Source organism: Pelodiscus sinensis, chromosome 21 (genome assembly GCF_049634645.1).
Source record: "Pelodiscus sinensis isolate JC-2024 chromosome 21, ASM4963464v1, whole genome shotgun sequence".
Classification (NCBI taxonomy): domain Eukaryota; kingdom Metazoa; phylum Chordata; order Testudines; family Trionychidae; genus Pelodiscus; species Pelodiscus sinensis.
Genome location: NC_134731.1, coordinates 27,121,154 through 27,140,988, shown reverse-complemented (window position 1 = coordinate 27,140,988; position 19,835 = coordinate 27,121,154). Strand labels below are relative to the sequence as shown.

The window sequence follows — 19,835 nt, the reverse complement described above, 5'->3', positions numbered from 1 at the left end:
TACTCAGGCCCGTTGACAGGGGTGTGTCAAAGGGGGCAACTCCTCCAGGGCCCGGTGATTCAAAAGGGCCCGAGGTTCCTGGCTACCACTGCTACTGCAGCAAATGGAGCCGTGGGCCCTTTAAATCATAGCTGGAGCAGTGAGGGCTGGCTGGGCAGAGGGAAGGGGTCCAGGTAATGTTAAGGGCTGGTTGCCCCCCAGCCCCGCCCCTTTTGCCTGTTTATCCTGGCCTGCTATATGGTTTGGAAATGGTGTGTTACAGATACAGCAAAAAGCAACATACTGCAGAGTGTGGCAAGCAAGCAGAGGGGAGACGGAGATGCACAGAAGTTAGGGAAAAAGATGAATGTGATACTCTGTGAAAGGCCAGAGAGCACATGTTTGAGGGACATATGATAAGAATGGGAAAAGAACTGCCAGCAGCGAAAGCATTATTGCAAGAGGATAGCCAGGAAGAGTGTGGAAGATGGGACACAATGGAGCTACCAAGTAGTCTGAAGAGAAAAGGACTGGAACTCCAAGTAAATGGGAAAAGGAGTCATGAAGTGAGACTTTGGCTTGGTCTCTAGACTCAACATTTTATTAATAATTATGCCTGTTTGGAGTGTGACGTACTTAACCCCCCCCCTATACATTTTAGAAATGTGTGTCTGTCCATCCATCTGGAAGTCTGTTTGTTCAAGAACTCCTTGTAAATGGTAAGAACTAGGACCTCCAAACATGTAGGCAGCTTCCTCATCAGAACTTAAAGCAAGGTCAGGGTTTGGTTGTGTTAGGTTAATGGGATGGGCCTGGAATTTGATTGTTTCTTCATACAATGGAAAGGGAAGGATCTTGTAGGAGGGAGTTATACTGTAGAATGACCACAGGGGGCAGCAAGGGGTGAGATGGGGAACAGGACAGCTCACTGGGCCAGCAGAGGACAGGGTGGAGAAATGGAAGTGTGTGTGTGTGTGTGTGTGTCCGTCCGTCCGTCCCAGTCCCAGTCCCAGTCCCAACTGGGGGACATGCATCCCACTCCTGGCTGTGCCTACTGCAGCAGCTATGGGCAAGCTGGAAGAACTGCTGTTCACTAGTGACTTGTTTCTGAGAAATATTCATGCTAGGTTTGCAGAATGTAAATCAGTTTTCGTCTTAACTCTTACCCCTGGACACTCCCCCACCCTCCGAAAAAAGGAGCAGCCAATGATCCATCCTGCTTGGCACCTTGACCATCTTTTATTGTTTATATCTATGTGTCTTGGCTCCCCCCCCCCTTGGTGGGTTGTATGTTAACCAGTGGCGCTCTACCTTTCCAGACTACTGTATCCCTTTCTGGAGTCTGATTGTCTGCCTACCCCCAAGTTTCACCTCACTTAAAAAAACAATTTGCTACAAAAAAAGAAAAAAAATCAGACCTAGAAATGCATAAGCATCACAGCACATTGTTATTGAGAAACAGCCCACTTTCTCATCTTTACCATATAATTACACAATACATCAAATGGAATAGAAACGCTGCACTTGCATTTCAGCGTACAGAGCAGTATAGACAAGTCATTGTCTGCACGGCATTTTAGATGGCACTGACTTCGCTAGTGCCCTTTAGGTGGCCTGTTGTAAAACAAGGCAGAAATATCTAGATGGGTTGATGTGGCCCCTGGAACTCTTCTGTACACGTACGGGGACACATACCCTGACTGGAACCACGGATTAAGCTATAAGGGGGGGCACATGGAAGGCTCAAGTACAAAGTGATCTCTAACTCTGACTGCTTATTCAGGCCTGATTTCTAGTGGTACTGAACCCAGGCAAATGTCCATGCCTTGAAAGACTGGTCCGCTCTGGCTGCAGACACAGTAATTATGCTTTAATCCATATGGCTAGAGAACCTGCGGTCTTGAGAGCTTAAACCATTTTAAAATGTTAAGTCAGCCTCAAACCCCCATGTGAGGGCACATCTATACTTACAGGAAGATGGATGCTGCAGAGGTCGATCTTCTGGTGTTTGATTTAGCAGGTCTAGCACAGACCCCTCAATCGAATGCTGAGGGCAGTCCCCGCCAGTGAGCAGTACTCTTCCTTCCACAAAGAGTAAGGGAAGCAGATAGGAGCAGGTACTTCTGTCCACCTTCTGCTGCGTGGATGCCACCACGGTTTGGCTTAAGGTAAGCAGACTTTAGCGACGTATTTTGCCGGGCCTAAGGCTGGTGAATATTATCCACCCCTTTCAGATGGGGAAAACTGAGTCCCATTGGTGATGTAATTTGCTCAGCGGCGGAGTGGCTGAGTAAATGGAAACCTGGATTCCTGGTTCCATTATACACACTCCCTTTAAATAATACACACTCCGCCTGCTTTTTTTTTTAAGCCAGTAGAAATGCTTGTTGGAAATGGGTTTAACTGGGCCCTAGTGGGCTCTACCACCAATGCAATTACAAAGAAGGTTGTTTATCAGCAAAAGTAGCAGCTCAGGAATTCCAACAGTAATCTTGTTTTCAGAATCATTTCATGGTTTAGACCTGGCAAGACATACTGCATATGTGATCTTACAGCAAGCAAGGCAAATAGATGCAGGTTTCTTCTTGGAGTAGTGGCTACAGTAGCAAATTACCCAGAAATAGTCTTAAGTATTCTTTTCTCCTCTCAAAGAAACCTAGTGACTGCATCTCAAACCCTATGCTGGGGAAAATTGTTCTAGGCAGGTGGGGGATAATAGGAGACAGTAATTTACTCTCTGGATGTAATACTTAGTTAACATTTCCAGAGTATTTCAAACACGTGAATCAGTTTTTTCACAATTAAAAATTATAGATAAATGATAGCCAATCTTGGTCTGGAAAGAACCCCCTTTCAAGTACTGAAGGTTCTGTATATCAAAGAAATGTAAAAAGACCATGGGCTAACCTCAGGTTGAAACCAGGAGGGAGGCTGTAATGATTTGGGAGAAGAGAACAGTCCAGGAGGCTTTTTCCTTAAAAGTAACCAGGCTGACTTTTCTGTCACAATCAGAGAGTAACCAGGAAAAAACCTCCTGATGCAGGGTGTCCTATCACAGTTCCTACTGCGGAGCACATCCCATTTGAAAGCATCCTTCCCTTCTCCCAAGAGGGGCTAGGCGGTTTTTTGGTTTAGTTATGTTGGAAAAGCAGCAGCCAGTTGGTGACATATCATGGCCCAAGAGGCCAAGGAAGGGCTAGTCTGGAGTCAGTCATTAAATAAGGGCACAGACCCAGTCCAATGCGACAATTGGGGCTTCTAAGCTCTTATGGAGAATAAGTTGAAGACCAATGCAAAGCAGAGGGCAGGTAAGCTAATGCCCCAGGACAGTGGGGGGGACGAGAGGGAAGAACAGAACTAATAGAACTTAGCACTAGAGCTGATTAAGTGATTTTTTTTTCAGTTCAGCCCCTCCACACCCTGCATTTCAAAGCAAACTTGAAGTGTGTGTGGCGGGGGGAGGGGAAGAGTACTGGCAAGACAGAACACCAATGAAACCCCACCCTGTATTTGGGTCAAGCAAAATGTTTTGAATGTCTAATAAAAATGGACATTTCAGAGGGTTTTTTTGAGCGGGAGGGGGCAGAGTTGACCAAAGTTATTTGTTGAAGTCAACCTGAATGTGCAAAGAGTTTGGGTGCCCTAAAAAAAATGCATTTTTTGGAATATTTACTATTTGCCAAATAAGCGTGGCCTAGCTCCACTTACCAAAAAAACCCCACACAACCCTCCCCCACCACCTCAAGCCTTGATCAACCAGGCAGGGGAATCAAAACAAGCAAGGGACTTGTGCAGGATGGAAGACTGAAAAAGCATCCCAGCCAAAAACCTGGTTGTGATGGGACCCAAGCTGTTGCCAGTGATGGTGAGGAGAGGAAAGGCTGCTTGCAGGGCCCTTGAGAGTAGAGCTGCATGCCAGCTGGTTAATGTTGCAAGGGGATGTGGATTGCAACTGCTTTAAACACTAAGGAGAGGGGATCACCACATGGGAGTGTAAAGGATTGTTTATTCAACTAAAACTGGGAAGGGAGGGGAATCTCGCCCACACTCAATCACACTTACAGTCCCAGGCAGGATGATAAGGCGAGCAGGAGGCAGTTCATATTCTTTCATCTTCCCAAGTTGACTCCTAAGCTGGTCCGCTGGCCAGGCGATCCGAGCAGAGGGCGTTCTGGGAGGCTTCACTTGATGGTCCACCACCACTGTGTGTCTGTCCCTCTCTCCTTCAAGGATCAGCCACATGCAGCCTCTGAGTCTAGGCCTCTTGGGGCCGTGTGCACACCCTGCTGGGGGGGCCGTGTGCACACCCTGCTGGGGGGGCCGTGTGCACTCTCTGCTGGGGGGCCGTGTGCACACCCTGCTGGGGGGCCGTGTGCACACCCTGCTGGGGGGCCGTGTGCACACCCTGCTGGGGGGGCCGTGTGCACTCCCTGCTGGGGGGGTCGTGTGCACTCCCTGCTGGGGGGCCGTGTGCACACCCTGCTGGGGGGCCGTGTGCACACCCTGCTGGGGGGCCGTGTGCACTCCCTGCTGGGGGGCCGTGTGCACACCCTGCTGGGGGGGCCGTGTGCACACCCTGCTGGGGGGCCGTGTGCACTCCCTGCTGGGGGGGCCGTGTGCACTCCCTGCTGGGGGGGTCGTGTGCACTCCCTGCTGGGGGGCCGTGTGCACACCCTGCTGGGGGGCCGTGTGCACACCCTGCTGGGGGGCCGTGTGCACTCCCTGCTGGGGGGCCGTGTGCACACCCTGCTGGGGGGGCCGTGTGCATTGTTGTTTACTCCTGCTGTTTACCTCAGACATTCTTCTGCACTCACTCAGGGAAGGGGTAGGGGGTTAACAGACAACACTCCAACAGTTTAGGGAACCAAATAACATTAACAGGTGAGAAAGAACAACCACCATTTTAACTGTCTATTTACTTCTCCCTTGCCTCCAACAGTTAAGGCCATACAGCAAGAGCCCACTGAAGCCTCTCTGTCAAGTCTGTGGATCAAGCCGTAAAGTAAAAAAACAGGACTATGTAGCACTTTAAAGACTAACAAGATGGTTTATCAGGTGATGAGCTTTCGTGGGCCAGACCCACTTCCTCAGATCAAACAGTGGGAGTGATTTATGGATTGTCATCAGACCCCATAATCCTTAGCACCAACTGCTCAATGCCCCTGGAGAAGAATGTGTTGAGCGAAGCCCCTGTCCCAGGGAAAAGCATTGAAGAAACCAATAGGATGACTTGAAGCGGGCAGGTCTGGAGAACTGGATGAGCCGGCAGCAGCCCCTGTAATCACGATGAATCAAAAACGGGTTAATTCTTAATCAGACTCCAGTTGCAGCCTGCCATGCATTCGAGTGGTCATAGCAGGTGACAGCACTACATCCCGCTGAGAGGGCAGCAGAGTGCATGAGGATCTCTTGCCAGAGGGGACTGACTGCCATCGAACCAGCACAGGTACAAAAGATCCATTGAAGCTGCATGAGAGAGAGCGAGAGAGTGCGCGCGTATGTGAAATCCCCTGATCTGCTTGCAATATAAAAAAATTGAAATCCACATCCTCCCCCTGCCCCCATGCCTACAATCCATTCCCCTGCTGTATCCCAGATCCTTCATTCCCCAGTCATCAGGTTTTAACATCTGTTAGGGATTGTATTGAGTGACCTTATGGTGTTGGCTCCAGCTGTGAAGAAAGCAGACACTGACATTTCTAATTGATTGTAGGGTGGGGCAGGGGCAGGAGCATCTGGCCTCTCCACCAATCAGCGAGAGGGTTTTGTTCCCAGCTCTTCCTGACCCTCTTGTTCTGGGTGGATTGGTGCCTGGGTGAAGGCTGATCAATGCAGTGTGGGGCTGGGGGGGAGGGGAGGAGGAGGAGTTCTCACTTGGGGTCAATCAATAGACTTTTATGACCCAGCAAGTGACTCGGGAGCTTCCATCCTGCCTTTACTGTAATCTGGTGCGGGATGTAGGTGCTTTCAAGAGAATCTCTCCCACCATGCTTACTAGACAGGACATTATTGCTCTCCCTCAGACTCCTTTTGGGGGGGCTGTGCAGTGGTTGGGGTGCTAACCTGGGACTTGATGCATAGGATCAATTCCTTGCTCTACCTGGGGCAAGTTCCCGAGGCTCTGTCTTCCCAGCTGTAGCAAGGAGCCTCCTGAACTAACCATAAAGGTGCAGGTGATGTAGCTCAACCTGGCACTCCAGCCCAAGGCACAGCTTAAAAACAAACCAACCCCCAAACACTGCCTGCACCACTACTTTTAGCATGACAATGGGCACCCAAGTGTTGACCCAGGTGAGGAGGGTCACGGTCACTGGCTGTGTAGATTACTCTCTCTGCATGTCTCAGTGCCCCATCTGTGCAAGGGGATACTGTATTAGCACAGCGCTACTTCTAGGGGTAGAGTCCCTCTTTCCCTGGCTAGCGGTTGGGCTGGCAGCCTCCCCCCTTTGCTAAGGTATAGGGGGTTGGGCTTGCAGCTGGTTTCTGGGGTAGGTAGCCCAGCCACTCCTTCTGGGACTCCCTCCGCTGCTGTCCAGCTCTAACGGTTAGTACTTCATTCATTCACCTGCCCACTAGGAAGGCTTTTAAAGGCCTCCAGCAGACCTTAAATGGAGTCAGCCTGGGCCAGCTCCCTGCCAGTTGCACCTAATCACCCTGCAGCCCTCCACCCCTAATTAGCAGGCTCTTTACCCTTTTGGGGCTGCCTTTTCCCCACTCTGTAGCAGCCCTCTGGCCTAACCTTGTCACAACACCCCCACTCCCCTACCCAGCCAGCCAGGATGCTCAGAGGAGTGAGGGGCCATAAGTACCTTACATAAACTTTCAGAGGGGGAAACGTGTTCATCTGTAACTGAAAAAAAAACAAACCCGTAAACAACAAGTAGTTCTGCAGCACCTTAGGGTATGTCTACACTACAGCGCTAATTCGAACTAACTTAGTTCGAATTAGTTAATTTGAACTAACGGATCCAGACTAAAAAACTAGTTCGAATTAGCGTTTTGCTAATTCGAACTAACATGTCCAAATTAAGTGGACCCTGAACCGGGGTTAAGGATGGCCAGAAGCAGTGCCGGCAGGGCATCAGATGAGGACTTAGAGCGTGGAGCTGCTGCCTCAGGCTAGCCGAGGGCTGTGCTTAAAGGGACCTGACCCCCACCCCAGACAGATAGTTCTCAGGGGTGCCCCGCTTGCAAAGCAGTCCTGGCTTGGAGTGCCCTGAGTGCCCACACTGGGCACATCACAGCACTTGGCCATCAGACCAGCTGCACTTGCCACAGGCTGCCATCTGGGGAGAGGGGGCAATTGGGGGGCTGCAGGAGAGCTTCCACCCCCAGAAGCCCGCAGAGCCAGCCCAGTCCTCCCCATCGGGGGCTCATACCCCATTCCTCCCTCACCTCCTTCCACTTACCCTTCCCTAGCCCCCCTTCCTGATGTACAAAATAAGGAAAACATGTGGTCAAAAATAGAATCTCTCTTTATTGAACAAAACTTGGGGAGATTGGGAAAAGGAGGTGGGAGAAGGGAAGAGAGAGGGTGGGAGAGGAGAGGGCAACTAAAATGATCAGAGGTTTGGAACAGGTCCCATATGAAGAGAGGCTAAAGAGACTGGGACTTCTCAGCTTAGAAAAGAGGAGACGGAGGGGGGATATGATGGAGGTCGATAAAAGCATGAGTGGGGTGGAGAGGGTGCATCAAGAAAAGTTCTTCATTAGTTCCCATAATAGAAGGACTAGAGGACACCAAAGGAAAGGAATGGGTAGCAGACTTCAAACTAGTAACAGAAAGTTGTTCTTCACAAAGCAAAGAGTCAACCTGTGGAACTCCTTGCTGCAGGAGGCTGTGAAGGCTAGAACTAGAACAGAGTTTAAAGAGAAGTGAGATAAAGTCATCAAGGTTGGGTCCATGGAGTGGTATTAGCCAGGGGGTAGGAGTGATGTCCCTGCCCAAAGTTTGTGGAAGGCTGGAGAGGGATGGCACGAGACAAATGGCTTGGTCACTGTCTTCGGTCCATCCCCTCCAGGGTCCCTAGGGTTGGCCGCTGTCGGCAGACAGGCTACTGGGCTAGATGGACCTTTGGTCTGACCCAGGATGGCCATTGTAAGCTCAGGGCTCAGGGTTGGGGGTCTCAGTGGACCACCTTGATTTTCATGCACACCTGCTCCTGGGTGGCCAGGCTGGCAGCTCTCCTGCCCTAGATGGCCACTTTCCTGTGCCTAGTGCGGAGGTCATGGACGAGGTCCACGATGTCCGCACTAGACCAGGCGGGTGCCCGCCTCTTGCGGTCCCGGGCAAGCTACTGGGAGCCACCAGCCTGGTCCCGGGAAGAGGAGGAGGGCTGGGGGGCATCAGGTGGCTGGCTCGAGCCGTGCCAGGTGCAGGGTCTGCTAGCTGGGTGCTGGCAGGCTTGCACCTGGCACGGGCACCGTAGCCAGCCTGTGCCCTTTTAAGGAGTCTGGGGCCGGGAGGGGGGCAATAGAGTTTCCCTGGTGTTGGCCAGAGTGGCCACCAGGGAAAGCTGGGGAGGGCTAGCCTCCCACTAGTTCGAATTAAGGGGCTACACACCCCTTAATTCGAACTAGTAAGTTCGAACTAGGCTTAGTCCTCGTACGATGAGGTTTACCTAATTCGAACTAAGCGAACACAACCCACTTCTTCAGATGAAGGGAGTTAAGGGGGGGCAGTTTCCAAATAAATAGCAGAGAAAGAGAGGAGTTGGGGGAGAAGGGGGGGAGAGGAGAAGGGGGAAAGTGGTCCGTTCGGGTCCATGCTAAATGAAGCAGATGGAGAGGGTACCTTACATAAAGAAATCCCTGAGGGCAGCTAAGCTCAAAAAGAACCAAGGCAAGTGAGAGAATGGGCCAAACTGGATCTTTTTATTCCTGCTGGCAGGGGCAGCTTGGTTCACAGAGTTTAAGACCAGACTGCACCAGTAGAACATCTCCTCTCTCCTTGGCTATGTCTAGACTGCAGGCTTCTTTCGAAAGAGCCTCTTTTGAAAGATCGCGTCTAGACTGCAGGCGGATCTTTTGAAAGAGCAATCCGCTTTTTCGAAAGAGAGCACCCAGCGAGTCTGGATGCTCTCTTTCGAGGAAGCCCTATTTACATTGAAGAACGCCTTCTTTCGAAAGAGGAACTTTCGAAAGAAGGCGTTCTTCCTTGTGAAACGAGGTTTACCGCCATCGAAAGAAAAGCCGCGTTCTTTTGAAATAGTTTCGAAAGAACGCGGCTTGAGTCTGGACGCAGGGGAAGTTTTTTCGGGAAAAGGCTACTTTTCCCGAAAAAACCCCTGAGTCTGGACACAGCCCTTGTGTCTGGCACAGACCACTAAGTGCCATCTAGGTTATGCTACAAGATCCAAGCATTTCCATTCTTGGGAAACTCTGATGTGCAGAGGAAGAGACTATGACCACCAAGGCCTGAGCCCTCTACCCCCCCCCCCCGCCCATTAGACAAGATGTGTCCAATGACTCCAGTGGAAGATCTGTGTCCCATGCTGCAGGAGAAAGTGAACTGCTTTCTCTGATGTGTCCCCCACCCAGTCCCTGCTCAGTTGCCCTGGGGGGCAGGGACAGCTCCTTCCTGACCCCAAACTCTGGGGAACAGTTTCACTCTGAGCATGAGAGCAAGACTCACCAGACCGGCTGCTAGAAAGAGGGTTCTCTGCATCACCCCGAAGCATCAGGTCACACCATCGGCTATCCATCTCCAGCTGTGGCCAGCCTCTGTACCAGAGTCCCGCAACACAAGCATCTCTCAGGCAACACCTCAGCTGTTTTGGAAACAAAGGTTCGAATCCTGGCAGGCTCAGGACAGAGCTTTGTCCTTCCAAGGCTGATCGATGGAGTGATATGGTGTCTATTGAATAGGAGGCCCTTAAAAAAAAAATCTGCTGCAGGGGGGAGGGGAAGGAGACTAGAGCATGGCTGAGACAGCAGTTCTTACTGGGAATTCAGGCCCTCAGTCCCTGCACTACTAACTTGTAAAAATGGAACATACAGTCAATAGCTTCTCTTCTCCCTCTTCAGTACAGGAGGAGAAGGCTTTGCACAGGTGTGATAAACAAAATCTCCCCCTTCCCCACCTTGTGCATATACACACACAGTGCAACCTTTCAATACAGAGGTGGCTGCAATTCTGGGGTGCTACTCTCAGGACAGTGCTGGCCAGTGGCTAGAGTCAGTAGCAACGCTCCCTGCCCCCAGAACAGCATGGCCTAGCAACCCAAGTCACCAATCATAGTTGTACCAGCCCCCTTGGGGGTTACTGGGGATGGGGTTGGGGAAAGCTGGGCCCACCCGGGCCCTGTCAGTGGTGTGGGAATAGGGAATCCACCCCAAACACACCAAGCTCTTTGGGACCTAACTCCCCACCCTGGGCTGCTTCCTACTGGACTCACCGCAGCTGCCTTCTTCACCACCATCCTCCAGAGTGGGGGCCTCTCCAGCTACTCCCCACTGACTGGCCCCCTTGGTTCACTCTTCCTCCAGAGCTCTGGCCACCTTCTTCCCCGGTGGCCATCAGCCCTGCCTGAGCTGCTCTACTGGCCTTTATACCTGTCCTCCAGCTGGAGCATGCCCAGCAGGGCTGTGGGGGTGGGGCTCTCTCGGCCAGGGAACTAGGGTTCACCCATGCAGGTCCAGTGCCCGGTTGGTACATCCTGCCACAATCTCACCACTAGGGAAATTCCATGTAATCCTCCTTCATGCATCACTCAGAACAAAAACATGGTGAAAGGCTCATCTCTGTATTTCATTCTCAGATCATCTTCCCATCAGCCAAGGCCGACCTTATGAAATCTGGTGCCCTGTGCAGCCTGAGTACCTGAGGTACCTTCCTTGTAGGGGGCTGGCTGTTCCATGGGGGGGACTGTGCTCAGGGGCTGCAGGGCTCCTGGGGCAGGAGCTGCGGGGGGCAGGCCCAGGGCTGTGGGAGGCAGGAGCAGGGGAGGGAGGCTAAGGGGAGGCGCAGGCAGGGAGCAGTGCAAGATGCAGGCCAGAGGTGGAGCAGGGGCAGCTGGTCAGGGACAAGCAGCAGTTTCCCCTTCCACTGTCTGGTGAGCGGCAGCTGAGTGTAGCCTGTAGAGGAGTGGGGGACTGGGGCTGGCTGCTGGAGTCAGCCGGCCATACACAACATGCAGCTGCCTAGGGCATCATAAAATTTGGGGCAGTGGTGCCCCAAATTTCATGGTTTCCTATGCAGTTGCATATTCTGCTTATGCCTAGCAGAGATCAGATCTGAAAAAACAGGAGACGCGCTGTTCACGTGGTCCTCTGTAAATAGTAGGCGGGAGGATGGATTGACTTGCAGGTCCTAGCTCTGCCCGGACTCCCTGCGTAACCTTGGGCAGGTGACTTCATCTCTTGGTGTCTGTTTCCCCCATCGGTGAACTGGGAATAATGATACGTCTCAACCTCACAAGGGTGCAGAGGCTCAGGCTGTTAACACCAGGCAGTCAGAAATGCTCAAGTGGCAAATGCGCAGCGTCTACTTCATTAAAACAAAGCTCCTGCCCCCCGGTGATTGATTAAGGGACATGGACAAACACGCCCCTAAGGCCTGGCCCACACAACTAATGCAAAGGGGGGCAGATGTGAGAGGGCAGAGAACCCTGCAGCAAGGCTGGGCGTAGGTGACGGCTGGCACAAGGGAAGTGTGAGGCATTTCAAAGCAGAGGCGTGGGCAGGGAAGAAGTCACCCAGAGAGAGGGTGAAAGAAAAGAAGCTGCGAGGAGGAGGAAAGAACAGAGTTGGAGACAGAGCCATGCAGCCTCTGAAGGTTAGGAGATCTAAGCAAGTGAATGGGGATTGAGGGCGTGGCAAGAAGTAGCTGGGATGACAGGAGAAGGCCAGCATAAGCTTTTCCTTACACGGCAGCTTAATGGACCATGACTGTTCCATTCAGGTAAGAGTGTTGGCTCACTTCCCTGTGGCAGATGATGGAGTAGAATCTGATGCTTGCACTTCTGCAGAGTCTGCCTGACAGCTTGACAGATGCCACGCTCCACAGTCACCCCGTGTGGGCAAGTGTGGGATCGCTTGACCCCCAACCCACGCAGCCCTCCGTATCTTGGAACCCAGCAATACTACGCAACAGTTCAGGACAGGAAGTGAAGACTACTGTACTCGATTGATATTGCACTGGGGAATTTAGAGAGGCAGAATGTGACTGTAGGAGCTGGACTGTTTTATGCTCACAGCACAGGCACAAGTTAAATTAAACACTATTTGATGTAGACATTAGAATCCTTATTCACAAGAACCCAAAAGTGACAAAGCAGCTGCTCCTTAAACCAAATAGACACCAGTCAACTCACTTTGCTCCAGGCTGCTTTCTGCAGGTGGACTTGGATCACACCTACTTCCCTGCAGAGCCCCACAGCCTGCAATCCCAACCAGGAAACTATTTCCAAATTAAAGCCATAGCTTGTCATTTTCACACAGTTTTCCCCATAAACACCACACACTGGCTCTAGCTGCAAGAGTAGGGGCATTAAGAGTTCTCTAATGAACCCAGCTGTCAGGTCCTTGATCGCACAGGGCCACTGTCTGCAACACTTAAATTATAGAATGGGAAGCAAATGTCTAGGAAGGAGTACGGCAGAAAGGGATCTAGGGGTCATAGTGGACCACAAGCTGAATATGAGTCAGCAGTGTGATGCTGTTGCAAAAAAAGCAAATATGATTCTGGAATGCATTAACAGGTGTGTTGTGAGCAAGACACGAGAAGTCATTCTTCTGCTCTACTCTGTGCTGATTAGGCCTCAGGTGGAGTATTGTGCCCAGTTCTGGGCACCACATTTCAAGAAAGATGTGGAGAAATTGGAGAGGGTCCAGAGAAGAGCAACAAGAATGATTAAAGGTCTCGAGAGAACATGACCTATATGGGAAGGCTGAAAGAACTGAGTTTGTTTAGTTTGGAAAAGAGAAGATTGAGGGGGGACATGATAGCGGTTTTCAGGTATCTAAAAGGGTGTCATAAGGAGGAGGGAGAAAACTTAGAACAAGAAGCAATGGGCTTAAACTGCAGCAAGGGAGGTTTAGGTTGAACATTAGGAAAAAGTTCCTAACTGTCAGGGTGGTCAGACACTGGAATAAATTGCCCAGGGAGGTTGTGGAATCTCCATCTCTGGAGATATTTAAGAGCAGGTTAGATAAATGTCTATCAGGGATGGTCTAGACAGTATTTGGTTCTGCCATGGGGGCAGGGGACTGGCCTCAATGACCTCTCGAGGTCCCTTCCAGTCCTAGTATTCTATGATCTCTGGAGGTTTCTCACCAAAACAGTGACTCACCCTAAGGCTGCTGAGCTTGTATGAAGCCAGCAGATCACAGCCCACGGGGGAAATGGCAGCGGCTCAGAAGAGTCTGCCCTCAGAGTACAACTGGCCCATGTGTTTGTTCTGATGATGTAATGCGTGTTGCATTGGCTGGTTTTGGTGCCAGGGTCCATGTGCAGCTCTCCCGGGTGAGCCCTGCAGTCCTGTGCTTTTGGAACCCTGCCCTAGACTGGCAGAATGTTTCCGTGTGCACATCTGTGATACCCCACTTGTCTCTCTCCTCATTTGCCTCTTGACTCAGCTCCCTCCTGCCATACACAGCCACTGAAACTGTCCACAGAAGGGCAGCCCACTTGGGAACGCCACTTGCAGTACACTAGCTTAGCATGCTTGATTGTCCTGCAGTAATGGCTGGGCCCAGCTACCAGATCAGCTTGCTACTTACCCACACCGCAAGGAGCTCTGCTTTACCCAAGTGGTGGAAACCCTCTTCAATGCTAGGTTTGTTCCCCAGCCACCCCACGCTGCATGCACCTTGACGGGGCCCACCGTCCTGCACATCCAGCCAGGTACGTTGGCTCCTGTTCCCGCCTCTGATCCCCAGATTGCTTTTGTGTCTGGCAGCCTTGGCTGGAAACCAGCTGAGCGCCTGTCAGTTCACATTCCAGCCCCAGCATTCTCTGAATGACAAGGTTTTATTTTGAAATGCTCTTTTGTAGCGTCAGGGTTGGAGTTTTGTTTTGTTTTCTGTTCCTGTTTTTTTGAAAGCCCATTAAATATTAAACACAAACATATTTCTCTTGACTAGGAGCAGCTTTTAGAAAAAGTCATCTCCTCCCAAATCTCCTCCCGATCCCCTCTCATTCTGAAAGCTTCTTCCACCTCTTCGACATCCCCTGAGCCCTGGGGAGACAGTAAAATGCAGCTAGAAGCAGAAAGGCTTGTATGCAAAATGCCTCTAAAAGGAACCTGTGCCACTAACAACAGAAGCTGTGAAATTTCTGAATGCGGTAAACCTCAGTGACTCCTGAAAGCAGCAGGGAGCTCTGTAGTGTTACCTGGGAAAATAAAAAGCCCGCGGGCATCTTGATACTGGCAGAGTGCACTGACTGTTCCTGTGAGAAGCTGCATCGTTGCGGCAGCCTCCGCTCAGGGGGCCGGGGGCGATGGAGGTGTCTGATGCAGCCCCAAATGTTGGGACCTACGTGCTGGCTGAGGATCTGTCCTCTGCCATGACCTCTGCTGTATTGGAGAGGCCCTGAAGCCCAACCCCTAAGGAGTTAATACAGAGCCAAGAGGGGCTGGACCAGCCAGGAGATGCACTCAGTCATTATGCTTCTTAAGCAGCCTTTGCCAGCAGGGACCTAATTAAGAGCTCCAGGAAACCTGAAAGGTGTGATTCCCTTCAGAGAGCCCCTGGGGGGAAGTCTGCAGCAGTAATGCCAGCTGCCCTTCCTCCACTGGAGAATTTCCCCGGCTCTCCCAGCAGTGGGTACAGCATGGGTGTGGGGGGAGAGTCAACGGGTCACAGACAGAGCCAAAAAAAGGGGAAGACCGAGCTGGATTGCAGACACTTTGTCCTATCAAACTTGCCTCCCAGATGAGGCTCGGATCCCTCTCCCCTGCCACACACACTTTAAGCCAGTGATGGGCCACATGAACGGCTTTCCATTTCTGTGAGCTGTAGCAGCCTGCGGACCCCTGGGGTTCCACCTGCCCCGTGGCCCCCCGTCTGCCCACCCTCCTCCATTCGCTTCACACGCACTGGGGCACTGCAGCCCCACATTTACCTGCTCCTCCCCCTTCCCTACCAGCACTCTCAGAGCACCGCGGATGCACTCCGTCCCGGCTCCTCCCCTCCCTCCCAGAGCTGGAATGCCGTGAACAGCTGATTCGTGGAAGTCCAGCTCGGGGAGAGCAGTGTTAGTCTGTGTGGTGCCCGTGAAAGCTTATGATACTGTATAGCAGGGGTCTCCAACCTTTATAAGCACAAGATCACTTTTTGAATGTAAATGCAATCCAGGATCTACCTCAAACCCAAATATCCTTGCCCCACCTCCTTCCCACCCCTTCTTTGAGGCCCGGTCCCTGCTCACTCTGTCTTCCCTCCCTCCATCCTCCCTCGCTTTCACCAGGCAGGGGCAGAGGGTTAGGGTGCAGGCTCTGGTCTTGGACTAAAGGCTTTGGAGTGTGAAAGGGGCACTGAGCTGAGCCTGGGGCAGGGAGTTGGGGTGCAGGAGAGGGTTCAGGGTACAGGTTTTGGGAGGGAGTTTGGGTCCCAGGCGTTCAGGGCTAGGGCACAGGCTTGGGCTACAGGAGGGGGTTCAGGACTGGGGCAGGGGTTTGGAGCTGGCTCCAGCTGGGCACTGCTTACCTCAGGTGGCTCCTGGGTGGTGGTGCAGTGGGGCTAAGGCAGGATCACCCCTGCCCTGGCTCTGTACCACTCTCCAGAGCAGTCAGTAAACTCCCTCCATCCCAAGCCCTGTTGTGCCCATACAGGGTGGGAGAAGGGGCACCCTGACAGCCGTGCCCCCTCCTCTCCCTTCCCTGCTCTGCACAGCTCTAAGAAGAGCAGGTGCACAGCAGTGTGGGGAGGGGCAGCTAAAGTGCTGGCACTTGATAGCCTCTTGGCCAAGCCTGTCAGGGGCTCCAAGACCTACCAGTAGAGCCTGAGCTATTGGTTGGTAACCACTGCTATAGATGCCTATTTTTGTTAGTCTCTAAGGTGCTACAGGATTACTCATTGTTTTTTAAGCTCTGGGAGAGAGGGGGAGGTGTGGGGACAGAGCAGGAATCAGGCAATTCATGGCTTCTCCGAAACTGCTGGGGGGGAGGGGGAAGGAAGTGCAAGGCTCCAGGGCCCCAGTACATGTGAGGTACGAGGGGAAGAAGGGGAGGGGCAGGGAGCAGCATGGGGTTTGCAGGCCACAAGTGGAGGCCACAGGTGGTACACCACTGCTTCCAGCACAGCCTCCCTGGGCAAAGGCAGTGTGCGTTTTGAACGGATAGACACCCTTTGCAGAACACAGCTAATTTCATAGACCCTGTAAAATACAGGCGCAACGCAACATATGCCTGAGCATCACCTCCAGCTGTATATGTCCATACAGAACCATTTGCTACCCCCTTTACCAACTGGGGTGGATCTGGCCCACCAACACATGTGTGTCCGAGGGGAGAGCGTGAGGAAGAGCCACGCTCTTCCACTGATCTCTCAGTTTTGCCACGTGGGGGGAGGGATGCATCTCTAGCTGGATTCTAGCATAGCCACAACCCAACGAGGCTGATACAACTTCCCAAGATGCCACTTTCAAACAGTCTCTGCAGGAAGTGCCAACATCCAGAGGTCAGATTTTCCCTTGTGTTTGGAGAACGGCAAGACTCCTTTTCCCAGCCATTCGGCTGCTGCCTACTGCTGTTCCCTAGAAAGCCAGCCGAAGATAAATATGCACAACCTGTGGGATGACGCTATTAGCCAGTGGTTTCCATAGCAACAGCCACCTGAAAGGCCTCAACTCTTAGGTGATACATCTATAGCTGTAATATAATAGACATGATTAGCCACACAAATCTCTGTGTCTAGCTGGCGCAGCTGGGCGGAAGCAGAGGAACTCATTGCTTTGTTAGCCGCAGCATGCTCAAGAAGTGCTGTACTCCATTGTGCTGTATCCTAGCTTGTGCAGTCACGCCCTAGGTGCCCTTATTAACTGTAAGGACATGAAATCCTATACACCAGTGTTCCCTGTAAGCTGTCTGCTTGGGTGGCCACCCAGCAGAGTGCCCACAGCTGGCAGCATGTGAGCTATGGGTGGTGCACTTCCTCACATGCCTTTGTGCACATAAAATTTATTCTGCACATGGATAGGAAAAAAATTGGAGGGAACATTGTTCTATATAGGCACAACCCAGAGTTGTATCCCTTGCTCTCTGCACCTCAGGCTCTGTGCACATTCCCAAGTTGGGTGTCCACCTTTCCTCTTAAGCTACTAGTTATCAAAGTCAAACAGATTTGTGTGTAGCTGGAAGGGGAGTTTGGGCTTGAACCCGAGTCTCAAGCTACATGTAGACTGCACGTTTCTTTTGGAAGAAGCTTTTCCAGAAGAGATCTTCCCAAAAAAAATTTTCCACACTGCAAAAGCACATTGAAAAAGTGATCTTTTTTTGGACAGATAGCATCCACAATGAATGGATGCTATCTCGTATGTAAGCTGTGATTACTATGGGCGGAATTTGACACCAGGGCACCTGCGCTTTTTCCTCTTTTCTTTTCTTGTGAAAGAACTCTCTCTTCCTCATCCACATGTGCCTTTTTCCAAAAGGCCTCTTTCAGAAAAAGGCTTCTTCTTCATAGAGGTTAACCAATGTCGGAAAAACCCCTCAGTTCTTTCGATTTTTTTTGAAAGAACACGATTGCACTGTGGATATAAGTGAAGTTTTTTCAGAAAAAAGTGCAATTTTTCTGAAAAAACTCTGTAGCGTAGACATACCCTAAACCAGTGCTTAAAACGTGCTGTAGGCATGGAGACCCTCAGAGGAAAGTGCCAGAACTATGAGATGCAAGACAGGAATGTGTCAGCATCTTATTCAGGCTCCTCATTAAACATGGCTAGAACAACAGCGTAGTTCAAGTCCTGCCTCAACTGCAGATTGCTGACCTGGGAGAAGTCACTTCCCTTCTGTATTACCTGGTGGGTCAGTTCCCCCCTCTGTAAAATGGGATGGCATTTCTCTATCTCAAATGTGCGTTGAGGCTAAAAACCTGTGGAGATGCTGCAGTAATGAGAGACAGGTACATCTGTGGGCAAGTGGCATTTTGACACAGGCTCCTCACTATGTGTAAGCGGGGGAATGGTCCCGCTATTGTGGGGAACTTTCCTGGCTTCTATACACCCCGGTGAAATGAACCAGCGAAAGGATCTGAGTCCCCGCTCCCACTTCCTTTACCCCACGGCTCCCTGATCCTGAGGGCTCCCCCTCCACTCTCCGGAGGAGCAGAGCCCTTGAAACCCCAACAAGGCTGGGCCCAGGTTTCCTGGGGCTTAATCCCTGACCTTGTAGTCACTAGGGGCAGGAGTTAGGGTGTCCCCACTCCGAGGTGCTCTCTTTACACTGCAGGCCTTCTTGGCCCAGTGACCACTTCATAAGGTTCAGAGCAAATGCAATTTATTAAACAACAATGGATTAAAGAGAAAAGAATAAGAAAAAAATGAGAATGGTTAAATGAGAACACACAGCCCTGCTCTGTAGCACAGGGACATCAACACAGCAGCCTGCAGAGTGTAAGGACAGTCCACAGTCTCTTTCTTAGAGGCCCTGGATATGCTGCAGGAGGGGCTACAGGCTGGACACGCTAGCTCTGGTAGTGACCACACAGTCTCAAGCTCGAAGTGGCCAGACCCCTCTCCCAGTCCAGAGCCTTTCCCCACACTTTGCTGGTCCCAGGTGCTCACCACATCCAGCTGCAGGCTGTGCTGCTTGGCCAGTTCCAGCTCCTTGTGTTGCTTCTCTGTTCCTTTTGGCTCTCTGAGCCCAGCCAGTCTGCTGCTTAACACAGGGTCTGCTCTCCTTGAGTTGTGTATGCCTGGCTCTGCTGCTGCAAAAACTGCCCCTCAGCACAGCTTGCACTCCTCTTAGCAGTGTCTCAGCTCTCTGTTCCTTTTGCAGGACTTCTTCATACAGCTTGCACTGCTCTTTTCAGCTCTGTCTTTTGCAGGACCTCCTCTGCACACAGCTTGTTCTGCTCTTTCAGCTCCCTGTTTGCTCAGAGAGAGCCAGAACAATCCCCACTTACAACCTGTCAGTCAGGCTGAGCTGGAGTGTTGACTGCTTTCCATTGTCTCTGGGGTCTGTCAGTCTCAGGAACCCTTCCCCTTCTGAAGCTGATAAACCAAAAAACTCCCAGAGTTTTAGTAAGGGATCTTCAGCAAACTAGTTTGTGTCCAGTTCACTGGTGGAAATGCTGCTAGCAAGCCCAGAGTCGTGGTCGTTCAGGATCAATCCCCAGCTGTTCCCCCACCCCTTACATTTAAGCCTATTTCTAGCCACACTCTAGCAGGTCTCCCCAAGGAGGTTCAGGCTGTGTTTTGGCATGCAGTGGTTCTATGCTCAGGCAGAGGAATGGAGAAACCTGGGTTCTGTCCCCCTGTGTGCTACTGGCAGGCGGTGTGACTTTGGGAATGGTCCACTTGCCTGAGGTGGGGTGGGGTGGGGAGAACTGGGCCCTAATCTTTATCTCCCAGCATCCCCTCATTTGCAAAATGGGGCTAGTATTTATCACATGGGGGCCTTGCGGCTAGCCTTCTCAATCTGCGTGTTAAGCACTGCTGGAAGGCATGGCTAGGCTTGCCAAGGTCCCTCCCTGCGTTATAGAACCATGACTTTTCAGAGCCCGTACTGCTGACCACAGGGCCTTTAAAAGCACAGCACGCTACCTCGCTGCAAACTCTAGTGCCGTGGTGTCCAACCAGTTCTGAAGCGAACTAGCCACACGTGGCTAGCGGCTCGCGTGTTGGACGTCATGGCTCTAGAGGCTCCACGCTCAGCCCATCTGTCGGAAAGTGATATCGCAGAGTTGTCCGC

At 51.6% G+C, this 19,835-nt stretch overlaps 1 long non-coding RNA gene across 2 annotated transcripts; it reads right to left on the bottom strand.

Annotated features, from left to right (window-relative positions):
• Positions 1–4,652: 4,652 nt before the first annotated feature.
• Positions 4,653–19,626, bottom strand: LOC142819203 (uncharacterized). Of its 2 annotated transcripts, none has more exons than XR_012897008.1 (3): positions 18,707–19,626; positions 9,614–9,749; positions 4,653–5,445 (listed from the first exon to the last, which is right to left on the bottom strand). It is a non-coding gene; the product is annotated as an uncharacterized LOC142819203 (long non-coding RNA). The 2 variants fall into 2 exon arrangements; XR_012897007.1 differs by lacking the exon at positions 18,707–19,626 and adding an exon at positions 13,702–14,013.
• Between the last annotated feature and the right edge of the window lie 209 nt (positions 19,627–19,835).